General features: G+C 36.1%; 1 protein-coding gene across 3 annotated transcripts in view; it reads left to right on the forward strand.

Annotated features, from left to right (window-relative positions):
* The window catches only part of LOC135197781 (clavesin-2-like), a 132950-nt gene that overhangs the window by 82548 nt on the left and 42902 nt on the right, over nucleotides 1-7500 (forward strand). For all 3 annotated transcript variants that reach the window (XM_064224886.1, XM_064224888.1, XM_064224887.1), the window contains exon 2: nucleotides 3548-3644. The gene's annotated coding sequence lies outside the window, so the exon portion shown is untranslated. The remainder of the gene's footprint in view (nucleotides 1-3547; nucleotides 3645-7500) is intronic.

Raw genomic sequence — 7500 nt, forward strand, 5'->3', positions numbered from 1 at the left:
GATAACTACGAGAAAGTGTAAGATAATTGTGAGCGAAGGGAAGTAGACGGAAATGAGATACAGCACTCAATTTTAATGTGGACGGTGATAGAATTTGGGGGACTTGATTTTGTGTTTGAAATTAAAAAAATAAGTTCAACGAATGATGGGTGTGAGAGGAGTTACAGAAAAGTGAAGCAGTGAAGGGATCAGTGTTATTGGGGTTTGGTATCACTTTATGTACTTGACATACATATATACATACATACTTATATGAATTTGTATCACATCACCGTGATTCATATATACATGCATGAAGCTACAAATGTCCTTTAATATCCAATTCGCTCTACCTCGATATTAATGTATTTTCACATATGTTAACCTAAGGGGAATTTTTTAGTTGATAATAATTTTACCCTTCGTAGCTTAATGCATACATATATCTTATTTATCAAATTTATTAACTTATGCATAAGTATAAGTAAGTATACGTTAGTATTCACAATCACATTCAGACTGATTCTGCGGCCTTCGGGAACTGGGGTCAGCGCCTTTTGAACGCCTTCAGAATGGAGATTGCTCTCTCTTTCTCGTCGCTGTAAAGATCATTGAATAAAACATCTTTTAAGACGAATCTTTGTCTTTAAGTAAGACTTATTCATGAGGAGGACGTGTCTGTGACTTAGCTCTTGCTATACAGCCTCCATAACCCATCTCCTTTTGACAATAAGAACTAGATATGGCATAAGTAACTAAATGACAGACCTGACTAGAAAAAGGAGTCATGCCGAATCATTTAAGACGACCGAAGTTTAAAGCTTCACGTGATTCTCTCCAGCAGACTTTTGTCATATTTGACCCGATTGTCTTCTATCAAATGCGTGGTCTTGTTATTCGCCCTCATCTTCCCAGGGCATCGGTCATGGCACGCCTACTTCTGACGTATTGGGTCATGCAGGATGTGGAAATAGCGTCGATGCAAAGCAGATAAATCTAGCGCGATTGTCAAAACGCCCCTTCTCAGAAATAACTGTCAGGATTCATCAGGCGAAACATTAGAAAAAAAGGGGCTCCATTTCTGAAACACTTCTCCTATTTTTCATATTTCCTCGGATGTTATTAACACACACACACACACACACACACACTAGATTTCTGATTGTTAGCAAATGATAATAATAATACCAACTTTTCTTGCACATACTATAAATATGACTGCATACACAAACATGCAATAATATATATATATATTATATATATATATATATATATATATATATATATATATATATGTATGTAAAATGTAAGCATATTAATTGTCCCTTTACACAAAGGGAAAGGTATGGTCCAACTATAGACTAATTATACCAGAAAGTTAGTAGTTGATTGTTGTTTCCCAAAAACTCTTCTATGGATATTGGAAGTCTAGGTATAAAGCATTCACATAGAATATGTGCGCGAGAACTCTTAGTAAATCTTAGTGTCAAAGCGGTGATTTTTATTTAGCTTATGTGACACCAGGATGACAAATTGAATCGAAGTATAAAGTGTGTATGAGTGTAGTATATAATGTGCAATCGCTCTCCTGTGACAAGAGAAAGAAATGTGTGCTTGCAACAACAATGGTTAATGTGTGGGCAGGTGGCCTGGTTATAATTGCAAGAGGTATGTCTCAGTATTGGCGTAGCTTTTGAATTGATAGACACTGACGTGACTAACTTTGGCGAACAGGTTAAATGAAATTAATGTCTTTGGAGGTAGAATGTGACGAAGACCGAAGAAAAACCCGCTTAACGGTTGGAGTGGCCAGATTTATTGTAGAAGGAAAGAGGTCTTTGATGTTGAAAGATCATGAATAGCAAACAAGGACGAGTGGTGATAATAATTGCCGGACGAATCAGTGTTTCTGGGAAGAACTAGAGTGCAACATACGTAGAAATGTTTATGCATTTATGCCGTGTACAATAATTGCTACCTCTCTCTCTCTTCTCTCTCTCTCTCTCTCTCTCTCTCTCTCTCTCTCTCTCATTAACAGCCAAAGTTTAGAAGCATATCTGGCAGCGATTTAATGTGTAGTCACGCTCAGTTTTTTTTAACTAACAAAAAGAAAGTCAAGAGTCAATAAAGCAAGCTCTTTTGACGATGTATTGTAAATGGCGTTGCCTGGCCTTAATTTTACTTTTGTGACGATAATCTGGGAACCCTTCTCCTCGTCACACTCCCTCGCTATAAATGCGGATTGTTCATACCTACCTATATGTCACGTGATCCAGTAGCATTCTTTTGACCATCTGGAAATGCTTGCATATTGAAGCGTTTAATTCTTACCTCACGATAGTGGACGTTATGTCTGTCCGTCCGTCTGTCACTCAATCACGGCCAAACGGTTGGTCCGATGGGCATGAAACTGGGCAGGGATATAGTGGGGACCCCTAAGATGGTTTATAATGGGTTTTCATCCTACCTCCCCCTCCCCGCCTCCGAAGGGGGTGGGGATGAGAAGGGATTCCCTGAAACGGAGCTGGCTATGCCCGTGAAACGGGGCTGGCTATGCCCGTAGACTTAGTTACTGTACGAATTTATCTAACATATTAGTTAAAAAACACTAGCGAGTCACTTATATGAAGCAACAGATGAATATGCTTTTAGTAAGTATGGGTAACTTCCTAGTATAGTTAATGCAGATACTTTCTCTTCACTATATTCTATTCCCAGTCAGTAGAATAAATAGTGGATAAAAACCACTAAGGTGTGTTAATGTCGCTATGAATAATAACTGTATATAGGTGTTCCCACGCAATACACGGACCTTTCCGTCCGTTTTATATATATATATATATATATATATATATATGATATATATAAGACTATGATGGATAATAATAAGATGGAAAGGAAATATACAAAATAAGGTGTATATATATATATATATATATATATATATATATATATATATAGTATATATATATATATATATATATATATATATATATATATATATATATATATATATATTATATAGGAAAAACAGCAATGTATAATTGACAAATAGTACACTGTATAGACCCTCGATAATTTTTTGGTAAGACAATGAAAAACAAGCACATGAAGAAACAAACAGAATAAAAAAAAGAATTATTTATATATATATATCCCATAGATATATAGGAAAACGGCAATGTATAATTGACAAATAGTACACTGTATAGCCCTCGTATGTTTGGTACGACAATGAAAACAAGCACATGAAAAGAAAGATAAAAAAGAATTCATATTTTTGGTACGATTATAAAAACGAGCACATGAAAAAACAACTAAAAAAGAAAATACAAAAAAAAAAAAAAGCAAATTCATTAACGACTGACTAATGGTCTCGGCTCAAACACGATCTCCATCGCGAGGTCTCGAGTGAGAGAGTATAATATCAGTCCATGTTTGCAGAGAGAGTGAGAGAGAGAGAGAGAGAGAGCTCACCACTTCATAAACGCAGGTAATTTGCAATTGATGGTTCTTAATCCGAGAGGCACCGTATTTGCATTAAAGCTGTTGTTTTCCTCTGTTGCAGAGATCGTGTATAGCGAGTTCACCGCTCGCCTGTGAGATCGCCAGAGAGATCGTCAGAAATCTTCTTCATTGATCGTCATCTCGTACCGCGCTTTGAGGTAAGTAGTGATACTTTTTTTTTTTTTAATCATGGTACAGAAGGTTATGTATTTCTCTGTGTAGGCCTTTTATGACCTGATGTATGTGTTGGGCCGTTTCTGTTTACTTTTTTTTCAGGTGTATGTACGTACGTTGTGATTGAACATGCATATATGTATGTATTTATGTCTGTGTATGTCTGTGTATACACTAATTCTGTAATAGAACATGATGTCACAATAACATCCATGTATATATTTGTTCCACTTTATAGACACATACACATCTATATGGAATATTTGCACGTACGTATATGTGTACATTTATATCATCCACATAATATTCACATATGTGTGTTCAGGTAGGTGAGCGCCAACAAAGATACTCAACTTCTCGTATCAGTGTTTTTTAAGTAGAGAGACCGTTGGAAATGGTTGTTAATCCTAGACGGAAAAATTACCAGTATTACTGACGTTAATGCTGTTATTAATTCCCATCCCAGTATTGCAAGATAATGCGTGAGGTCGGACTTATAAGCAAATGAATAATTTTCTTAACTTGGTTTGCGTGAATTAATGTTAATGTTGGAGAAATGATTAAGGAATGTTGTGCAGTATAGGGTCACATTAAAACTATTGTGTAGAGTGAATAAGATTTACAGCCTTACTTGGAATAAGTCACATCCTGACTTGGAATGTACAAGAATCACATCCTGACTTGGAATAAGAGTCGGATCCTGACTTGGAATAAGAGTCGGATCCTGGCTTGGAATAAGAGTCACATCCTGACTAGGAATAAGCGTCACAGCCTGACTTGGAATAAGAGTCACATTCTGACTTGTAGATCGTCAAGTCACAAATAAATATGACGGACGATTTTGTCCATTGACGAAATCGATGTTGACTATTTCGAAGATTTCGGTGAAAATGTATATTAGATGTTTATTTTATTTTACTTATTCATCTATTTATAAATTTAATTATTTATTTATTTATTTTTGTCATCTCGTGGGAGGAAACAAGTCGAGCTAATATTAATTGAAGGACATCGTAGACTCAGTGAAGTCAGCACGGTCACTCTGACGCCATTCTGACTTCCTCTTCCAGATGTCAGCACGGTCACTGTGACGTCATTCTGGTTTCCTCATCCAGATTTCCTCATTATGGGGGGAAAACGCGTCACCAGCAAACCTTTCAAACTGCAGCTCATTTTAGACTTGGGCGAACACCAAAGGTCTGTCTGGCGAATCGCTTTTATTTCCGCTCCTTTTTTTTTTTGATTTTTTTTTTTTTTTTTTTTTTATCTCGGATCCTGCCCCTAATAACGAAGGGCGCATGCGCTGTCGGTGGCTGGGATGTTTCGAGTCGCGGAGATTGAATTGGTCCGGTTTTTCTTTGTTGGTTCACTTTTGGGATTTATGTGCTTTTTTTTTTCTCAATGGCCATTTCAGAACTGGCTGGTATGCTAATTAGCTTTGTTAATTAGCCGAAATTGTGCATTCATGAATTAATGCATAAAATTATTTTGGCTCTTGTAAAAGGCGACTTAATGTTGAATATGTATTTACATAAAGTTTTAGTATATATATATATATATATATATATATATATATATATATATATATATATGTATATATATGTATATATATACATACTATATATATCACCCTACGCCTATTCCCCCTACAAAGGGATGAAGTTGCAAGGCCTCTCTCTCTCTCTCTCTCTCTCTCTCTCTCTCTCTCTCTCTCTCTCTCTCTCTCTCTCTCTCTAACCAAACATTCACAAGTGGGTTCACTGTGGCCGGAAACCCGGTAGTGACCCCCGGTCCTACCAAAAGTGACCAGGGTGCTGTAAACCACTTGGTCCAGGAATCCCCCCTCCCCCTCCACCCCAACCACTTTGGCTGATTGCTCATCTTGCACAAACAACCGCTTGCAATCTCATTTATGAGTCTTCAGAACTCCCGGAAGGACGAATTGCGATATAGGGCAGTTATAATAATAATATATTTTCGTCTTAGAACCTGAACACAGGTTGGTGGCCTTTGGTCTTATTATTATTTTTCTTGTCAGTGAAAAACTGTTTGGAATTTCTATGGCTGCTGTTATTAGAGATGTTATTAAAGGAGTCTTTGGAATTGTTTTTGGCTCTTATTATTGGTATTATTAAGTTATTGCTTGTTCGAACTTGGTGGTATTATTATTATTATTATTATTATTATTATTATTATTATTATTATTATTATTATTATTATTATTATTAGTGAAGAAGAGTTTGGAATTTATATGGGTGCTACTATTAGTTTTGTTATTAAAGAAGTCGTTGGAACTGATACTGAAAGGAAGACTCCTTTTCTTGTTTATTTTGTTTGAATTTTATGAGAATATTATCTGTTATCAGTTGCACTTGTAATCGATACTAGTTGCAAATGTTAATTATCATACGTAGTTGCAGTGTTCGTTAACAAAGTTGCAGTGTTCGTTAACAATCATAGTTAATGTAAAAAAAATTGTAAAATCTTATTTCAAGACTCTCTCTCTCTCTCTCTCTCTCTCTCTCTCTCTCTCTCTCTCTCTCTCTCTCTCTCTCTCTCTTCCCGAAACTAGTGGGACATAAAGAGGCAGTTCAAATACAGAAACAAGGAAAAACGGTGCTGCAGCTCTACACATCAATAGTTAAGGACCCCATCTTAAATATGCAGGACAGTTTTGCGGTCACCAACACTAGAAAGGACATAAGAGATTAGAAGGATGGCAAGCAAGAAAGCCCCACAAAGTTTAATTCCATCCATCCTGGTCTGGCAAATAGGTTTACCTAAGACCGACTAGAGAGCCCTGAACATTTCATGGCTTTAGAAAACACGACGATTGCAAGGAACAACTAATAGAAAACATTGCGAAAATACGAAAGGCATAACAATGAGCAGAAACCTAAACCTTTACTTTAATTAAACGAAAACCTGACAAAAATAACTAATGGGGGAATTTGGGTAAACTAGTACTGAAGAGATACAACACATCCCAATGTGGGAATTTTACATACAAGATATGTGACACGTGGAATAAACTGCCATCAGAAGTTGTAAACAGCAACAGTGTGGAAGAGTTTAAAAGAAAGCTAGACAAACTCATTAGGACACTGTCAATGCACAGTAAAACCTGCTCCTACAGATAAGTGAGCACACGATGTCTCCTCGGATGGACTAACAAGTCATTGAGACATCCCAATCCTTGTAACTCTCTCTCTCTCTCTCTCTCTCTCTCTCTCTCATATTTCCCCCACCTCTCTTTGTCTCCTCTCATTTCTCCTCCAAAACACTCTCTCTCTCTCTCTCTCTCTCTCTCTCTCTCTCTCTCTCTTCGAAATGAAATTCCTGCTCTGTTTGCAGTCACGTGCAGCCTCATTGCCTTAAGTCGAAACTAAACAAACGATATTGGTTGGGATGTCGACGGTTTGTCAAGATGTCAAGAGATAATTGCTTATCGGGAGACGTTTGTGTAAATATGATTTAATATTACCAGCGATGATTCATTATTGATTTTGGCCCACCGAGTCTTTCTTTCCTTTTTCTTTTTCGTGATTGAGGCTTTTATGATTGAGATTCAGTCAGTAGTTCGTCTTGACGGTTTAATGGAGTTGAGGTTATAAATATATAAGTGTATATTTTTATATATCCACATATATATGTTTGTGTGTTTATGTACATACGTTTTATATATATATATATATTATATATATATATATATATATATATATATATATATATTATGTGTGTGTGTGTGTGTGTCTGTGTCTGTGTCTGTGTGTGTGTATGTGTGTATAATGTGTATATATATATATATATATAATATATATATATATATATATATATATA

Source organism: Macrobrachium nipponense, chromosome 21 (assembly GCF_015104395.2).
Source record: "Macrobrachium nipponense isolate FS-2020 chromosome 21, ASM1510439v2, whole genome shotgun sequence".
Classification (NCBI taxonomy): domain Eukaryota; kingdom Metazoa; phylum Arthropoda; class Malacostraca; order Decapoda; family Palaemonidae; genus Macrobrachium; species Macrobrachium nipponense.